Source organism: Belonocnema kinseyi, chromosome 1 (genome assembly GCF_010883055.1).
Source record: "Belonocnema kinseyi isolate 2016_QV_RU_SX_M_011 chromosome 1, B_treatae_v1, whole genome shotgun sequence".
Classification (NCBI taxonomy): Eukaryota; Metazoa; Arthropoda; class Insecta; order Hymenoptera; family Cynipidae; genus Belonocnema; species Belonocnema kinseyi.
The window spans coordinates 74269828-74278284 of NC_046657.1; the positions used below are offsets into that span (position 1 = coordinate 74269828).

The window sequence follows — 8457 nt, forward strand, 5'->3', positions numbered from 1 at the left end:
AAAAATTAATCCACAATAAAAAAATAATTTTCTACAAAAAAGAATAATTTTAAACCAAATATTTTAATTCCTAATGAACTTTTTTACCTAATGGTTGAATTTTCAAAAAAATAAATAATAATTTTTTAACAAAATAGATGAATTTTCAACAGAAAATAAAATAATTTATTTTCAGTTAGAGCTAAAAAAACTAATTTTCAAGACAAATAAATTAATTTTCAAACAAATAGATTAATTTTCTATAAAAAAGATTAATTTTTATAAAGTACAGAAATTTTTAACCAAATAATTGAATTTTCCACAGAAAATACTTTAACAGAATAGTTAAATTTCGGAAAAAAAAGATTTTTCAACTGAAATGACGAAACAACGAAAAAAATTAATTTTTGGCAAAGCAGTTCCACTTTCAACAAGGTTGTTGAATTTTTAAACAAAAAAGGCTTTTTTGGTTGCTATGTAAGAGGCGAAAAATGTTCATTTTTCGATATTCTCATTGCATTATTTTAATTGAAATAACTATTTTTAAAAACCAAAACTTACGCAAAAAAATAAACTTTCAATGAAAAATGTAAGAATTACATTTTTAGTTAAAATAATTGTCAACCAACCAAACGGTAATTTTCAACAAAATATTTGAATTCCCAACAAAAGTGATGAATGTTTGATAAATTAATGAGCTTTTAAGAAAAAGTGTAATAGTCGATATTTCCACCAAAAAATTTCAATTTAGAATAAAAACCAAATTAAATTTAAAAAAAAAACGAATTTTCAACTAAAAAATATCAATTTTCTAACAAAAATGTAATAGCTACATTTCTAGTCAAACAAATTCATTTGAATTCGCAAATGAATCCTTAACAAACAAAAAATTAATTTTTAACCCAACAGTTAAATTTTGAACCCAAACGATGAATTTTATAAAAAAAATTTCTACTAAGTAGATGAATTTTCAATCACATATTTAAATTTGTATCCAAACCGATAAACTTTCTAACCAAAAGATAGATATATAAAGGTTTATTTAAAAACGTAAAATTGCGACTAAAATAGATTAGTTAAATTATCAGTTGACAAAAATTAATGTTTAGAAAAAAAACTTATTCTCAATTAAAGAAATGAGTTTTCAACGAAAAAGATCAATCTTCTACCAAAAATCAAAATTAAGTTACAAAAATTCATTTTCACTAGCAGACAAAATTTCAACAACAAAAATTTGAAATTTCAACAAATCTCCCTTATTAAAACTTTCTCTATTTAGTTAAAAAATCGCTTAATTTTTTATTCAAATTTACTTTTTTTCTTTTTTAAAATTTAAGTGTTTGGTTAAAAATGCACGTATTTTGTTAAATACTAATTTTCTTAGTCGAAAATTTATTCTTTGATTAAATTATCTTTTTTTTTCACTATTTTAATGAAAAATTCTTTTCATTTTTGATTGAATTTTTGTTTATAGATATAAATTTAATTTTTTGGTTAAAAAATCATTTTTAGTAGAAAATTGATCTTCTTGGTTGGAATTATTGCATCCTTCTTGGTAAAAAAATTGATCTTTTTGATTGATAATTCACCTATTTTGTTAAATTATAATTACTTTGTTAAAAATTCAACTATTTGGTAAAATTTAACTACTTTTCTGAAAATTCTACTTTATAAATGTATGTATTTTGTGAAAAATTAATCTTCTTGATTGAAAATTTAATTATTTTGTTGAAAACTTAATTATATTGATGAAAATTTAAATACTTTGTTAACGATACATTATTTTGGACTGAAAATTAACTTTTTTATTGAAAATCGAAATGTCTTCGAACATGTTCTGCAAAATCCTGCAATAATTTGAGTAAACATTACAAAATACGCTAGAATATTCTGAAAATTTTCAGAATAATCTAAAAAAATTCCAAACATTCTAGAAAAGTTAACAATTTTCAACAATTACATACAATTTACTAAAAATAAATAAATATTCTAGAAAATTTCCAAACTGTCTGAAATATCGTAGAACATTCAAAATCACTCCACAATATTCTAGAAACTTAAGGAACATTCTAGAATATGCAGAATATAAAAAATATATATTTTAGAAAAATTTCAACATTTATAGTTCAAAAAAAAAAATAATTTTCAACAAAAGAAAAAATAGGCTTTGAACAAAATATTTGCAGAATCAACTAATTTTCGATAAAATAGTGTATTCTTTAATTATAAGAATTAAAAAAAATTGTTTAAAATAAGATTGTCCGTAAAATCGTTAAAAAACTGTTGGGAAATGAACAGACTTTTTAAAAAGTTCTAATGTATATATAATTCTGTAGATATAGAATTTTCAGTGAAAAAAGCTGAAGAATTTTTTTTCTAAAAAACTTTCTGACGGCTGATTGAAACCATCTCTGAACCAGAAAAGTATTTCTCTGATCTGTCGCAAGTTATGTTCGATGGTGCCTTAATATAACTCGAAAAGCAATGTTTCGCGATGGTAGGGAGCATCTTGGAGAAACCCTGGGATCCAGAATCCTGGCGCGAGGTTCAGTCGATGTTTAACCTTAACATTGCCAACAGCCCCAAAATTTATCATCATTCCTCAAAAACATGATTTAACAATTTTAAAGTGATTTTATTAAAAAGATAAAAACACACAAAATCTTTCTAATAAATTTCAATCGGCCAAAGTAAGTGTCCTTAAAAAAACTTTTCATAGAAGTAATAATTATTAAGCAAAGTGAGATTAAAAATTAAAATCTCGGCTTCAGAAGTTCGGTACCAACGTTTTTTATGTGAATAAATAAAAAAAAAATTAATTGTGTTTTGTAGTTTTTTTGGCGGTGCTGTCTCTTCTGAGAAGAGTACCCAATTCTTCGTCCAATCCTCGGCATCTTTGTCAGTACAATGGTGAGTGCAACAGCCACAGGACCAAGGAGAAAAAGTTCCTTAAAATTACCATTACCATCAAATGAGACGACAAATCTTCTCACTACCTACGTCATTCTTATCCTGCTTTTAGCAGCCCTCTATATTCTCTACTCTTTCTTCTAATCACTTGGAAAAACAGAGATTCATTATGGTGAGTTTCACTATTGTGATTTATAAAAAAAATTGATATTAGTGAACAAATTTTTTTAGTGATGTGTGCTATTTCAATAATAATCCTTACGAAAATTGAGTACAAAAAAATTGCTATTGAAATGAGTATAGGAGAGGCAATACTTACTTCGCAGTTTGCTTATTGAGAAAATGAGTATTGAAGTGAGAATAGGAAAAGCAATACTTATTTTGCAGTTTGTCTATGGAAGAGAATGAAGTGAGTATACGAGACGCAATACTTCTTTCCGAGTTTGTGTATTGAAAAAATGGTTATTGAAGTGAGTATAGGAGACGCAAAACTTATTTCCTGGTTTGTGTATTGAGAGACTGAATATTGAAGTGAGTATTGTAGGCTGAATCTCAATACTCACTTCAATACTCATTCTCTCAATGCTCAAACTGCGAAATAAGTATTGCGCTTCCATACTCACTTCACTACTCATTTTCTCAACATTCAAACTGCGAAGTAAGTATTGCCTCTCCTATACTCATCTGAATACTCAACTCATTTTCTAGAAATTTTTCTATAGTCAATTTTCGTAAGGGAAGACCAAACGTTTACTTTTTCAAAAGGTTTTTTTTTGGTTAATTTAATAATTTTTGTTTAGGGTTAATCTAAAAATGTTCCTTGAAAAGATCTTGCCAAAGATGAGATTCAGATGGCAGGACCCTCCAGGATGAACAAAATATTATCAATCGTTCCAGGGGCTTGTCGATTAATCTTCACAGATTAAGCCTTGCAATAATGACCAATTACCATAGTATATCATAGAATATATATGTTTTAATAAATAAGAGCAGTGTCAAAAAGTCAAAATAACATTTAAAAATCTACTTTTTTCAACAAATAAATAAATTAATCCGAAATATTTCAGAATGTCACTATCAAATGAAAGAATTAAACTATTCTCTTCACAAATCTCCGATTTTTTTTCTTAATCACCTACCACTTTTTTTGGCCTTGAAGAAAATTGATGATCTGTATTTCTAGGTCACATATTTCAAGAGCCAGGGAAGTCGGCTATTTTAAATCCGTCAAAAATCTTATGAAGAGGGAAAATGAGAGTCTAATAATTTTTCAGAAAAACTTCTTCACGAAAATAGATTTCGAATAAGCGAATTCCAACTGAAAAAATAAAAAGCGATAGAATGAAATTGATTTACAATTTTATACAGTTTCGTTTTTTTTTCTTTTTAAGGGTCACAATTCACTCGAATTTTTTAAAATAAATCTTCTTCGGTACTTGGCTCTAATTTTTGAAAATTTGCTTCTCTGATAAAATTGATGATCTCACGAGGCAGAAGATAAATAAAAGAAATATTTTTGGCGATCCGAGGCGTGGGTGTTTAGTTTGAAAATAGCCGATACTTCCAGCTCCCGTTCAAATAGAAGGATTTCGGAGGCTCTTCCAGAAATAGCTTGGACAGGCTTGAGCGAGAACCACCTGGAAACTGGCAACTATCATCAGGGCGTGGCAGAGAGGTCAATCGGGTCATTTAATATTTTAAAAAATTAAAATTTTTTTTTTTAATTTTTGTCTACAGACTCTGAAAGTCATTCTGCATTTATATGAAAGAAAAATCACAATCGGATATGATTCAGAGGATAATGATCATATATTATAATCGAGTTTTTGAACTATTATTTATTTTATTTTTGTTTTGATAAATAAATATTGTTTAAATAATTGCAAATCGTCTTTCATGAAAATATCAATTTCAACATTCATTAATTGCGTCATTAATTTCAGAAAATGTATTAAATTAAAATTGGAATAATAAATGATTATTAAATATAAATTGAAATTTGGAAGAGAATTAAATTTTTCGCTAAAAATTATTAAAAGAAAATTTTATCTTGCAGTTACTGAGTTTTTTCTAGAGCAACAATATTCAAAATGTTTATTTAATATTATAAGGCGAAAGTAGAAGAATGTGAAAAATTTTAAATTATTTATCCCTCAAATTTTTTAAAAGTATATTTTATTTCTATTTATTAAAAGCAGAAAAATGTAAAAAAATATTTATTACACTAATTTATTATTATTTTTTAAATTTTCAGAATAATTTTTTGTATTTCGCTCTGAATTTTTTTATAGCGCTATTATAAAGGATCACGTGATGATACTTTTCATGTAAAAGATTTTTTGACGATAATGACAATAATAAACTTCTAAAAAAACCAAAATGAAAAAATATATATGATATAATAAGATTGTTACTAACATACTAGGGTGGTCTGAAAAATCGAATTTTCATTTTTTTATAATAAATAAAATAAACTGAAATAAATAAAGTAAATAAAATAAAAGATTAAGAATTCATCTATTTGTTTAAAAGTTATAGTGTTTTTAAGAGTTCAGATATATTATTTGATGATTCATCTCTTTTGGATTTTTAATGTAATAATAAAAATTAATAAAATTATTATTTTGTTTGCTAGTATTGCGTCAATTCCAACTAATTTTTATTCAAAACAAAAATATTTTGTGACAAAATTATCAAATAAAAAAATGTTGTATTCTATTAATTTTAAATCTCTTTCTTTTTAAACATTAAACTATTGCTTATTTATATCATCATCTATATAAATAATTTAATGTCACTTTTAAATACACTTTTAAGGGAAATTGATAATTTTTGGTTTAAAATTGAACTACTTGGTTCAAAATTAACCTTCTTGTTTAAAATTAAACGATTTTTAGTAAATAAAAATCGTTTTCAAGTTAAAATATCAACTACTATATTTCTCGCTGAGAATTCATCTGTTTTGTTTATGATAAATTTTCTTTTTACTTAAAATTATAATATTTCTTTTAGTTGAAATATCAACAATTATATTTTTTTAAATAAATAATCTTTTTTATTAAAAATTCAAATACTTTCTTGAAAATTAAACTTCTTTGTTAAAAACCCATGTTCTCATTTTATTATTTAGTTGAAAATTCAACTATTTGAAAGAAAATTTTTGTTGTTGAAAATTTTAATGTTTTGTAGGTACTCATCTTTTTAAATTCAAAACTCCAAAAGAGATAAATTTTCAACCAAATGTATTAAGTGAAAAAAAAATTTTTAAAGAAATAATTGAATCCTCAAATAAATAAATAAATTTTGAATTAAGAAAGATATATTTTTTTAATTAATACAAAAAAGAGTTTTTAAGAAAATGTTTACGTTTTCAACCAAAGAGATTAATTTTTTAACTAAAATGATAAATCTTCAAATAAAAAAAAATAAAGTTTTCAAGAAACAAGATTAATTTTGAACCAAAAAGACGACTTTTCAACAAAATACATGAATCTTCTATTAGGTTTTTGAATTTTCAACTTATAAAATATAAATTTTCAACCAAAAATGGAATATTTAAAATTTATATAAAAAACAAAAAAGTTTAATTTTCAACTAAAGAAGAGAATTGTAAGAAAATTAAGTTTTAATGAAATATATCAACTTTCAAACAAGTAGTCTTGAAAAAAACACGATTTTTTCAGCAAAATACATTTATATTCAAGAAAATTATCGAATTTTTAATATTTAAAAAAAAAACAAAGTTTCTACTAGATAATTCATTTTTCATCAATATAATTTAATTTTAAATAGATGATATAAAAAAAAAGATTTTAATTTGAAATAAAAAAGGAAACCAACAAAATTCAAAATTTTCAACAAAATAGTAAAATCCTTACCAAACACCAAACATTTACATTTTTTAAATAAAAAGTATGAATTTTTAACGAAGAGGATTAATTTTCTAGCAAAAAAGACAAATTTGAAAAAAAGAGATGAACTTTTAACTAAAATAATGAATCTTTATCAACTACAAAATTAATTTTTAAAAAGAGAGTTCAATATTCAAACCCCAAAGCTTAATTTTCCACAAAAATATTAATTTTCTAAAAAATAGAATAGTGATATTTTCAACACGAAAGATAATTCTTTAATAAAGAAAATTAATTTTGAACACAGGAGTTCAATTTTCAACCAAGTTGTTGAATTTTCAACCCAAAAATATGATTTGGAATAAAAAAGTTAATTTTCTACTGAATAGTGAAATTTTTATAAAAATAGTTTAACTTCAAACCAAGCTGAAAAAATAGTTGAAAAAATAAAAAAGGAGATGAATTCAGTAGAATTTTTTAAGATAAAATAATTTTTTACCAAAAAATAAGCCCCAGCTAAATTGCGTAGAATCGTAGTAACTTATCAGTATAAATCTTCTCATCAATAATGTAAACAGATGCGATAATCATCGTGAACAAAGCTACTATTTACTACAGGATTAATTTTCATCAAAAATGGAATAGTTACATTTTTATTCAAGAAAATTATCAAAAAAAAGAACTAGAAGTAGAACTTTTAGCGAAAAGAGATAAATTCTAAAAAAAACTTTCATTCAAAAATAGTTAGATTTTTAAATGAACAGTTTCATTTTTTACCAAATATTTGAATTAACAACCAAAAATATGAATTTTAAAAAAAAGTTTATTCCTAACCAAATAGTTAAATATTCAAGTTAAATGATGAATCTTCAAACAAAACAGAATTTAATTCAGAATCAAAAACTGTTAGTTGCATTTTTTATCAGAAAGTATGAACTTTTAACTAAGAATATAAATTTTGTATCAAAAAGATAAAGTTTGAACAAAATACATGAATTTTTAACTAAAAAAAATACATTTCCAACCGAATAGTTTAATTTTTAGCTAAAAAATATCAATTTTCTACGAAGAATCTAAAAGTTAAATTTTCAGTTAGAAAACATTAAATTTTAATGAAAAACTGATCAAATTTTCAAAAAAATAGTTAAATTCTTAAACAATTTGTACGATTTGTAATCAAAAGAGATCATTTCCGCATTGCTGCTGCCGAGCCTTGTCAGCCGCTGCTGTTTGTACCTAAAGAGGACTAAAATTTTAAAAATAACATTTTTAAAATTTAACACTTTTTAACTTACAAATTTGATAATTATTACGATTTTAACAATATACTATTTGACTTAAATGTGGAAAATTTAAGAATGAATGTTCAAATGCATGTGGAATTTTATGTAGAACTTTTTCATACACAATAATAATATTTTTAGGGATAATTGAGAGAAATGCGTTTTTTGATAAATTAACCATCAAATAAAATATTGTTGGCATCTTTATTATTTGCAGATTTTGAATATATTATTTTTAAATTACCAAGTGCTAAATTAAAAAAATTAATTTCGAATTTCGGAACTCATTAGGTAAAAACTGCTCTGGCTGCCAAGGCTCGAAGGTAGCAGTTCGGCTGAGTGAGGGGAAGCCGCGCAGTGGGGGAACCGTACAGAGGTAGCTGGGACGAAATTGACCATTGCCCTAATTTTTCTCTGAGTTTGTAGAATTACTG

The 8457-nt window shown here is 24.3% G+C and overlaps 1 long non-coding RNA gene across 1 annotated transcript; it reads left to right on the plus strand.

Annotated features, from left to right (window-relative positions):
• Positions 1 to 2550: 2550 nt before the first annotated feature.
• LOC117171886 lies at positions 2551 to 3951 on the plus strand. Its single transcript, XR_004466934.1, has 3 exons — positions 2551 to 2669; positions 2812 to 3061; positions 3690 to 3951. It is a non-coding gene; the product is annotated as an uncharacterized LOC117171886 (long non-coding RNA).
• Positions 3952 to 8457: the final 4506 nt, after the last annotated feature.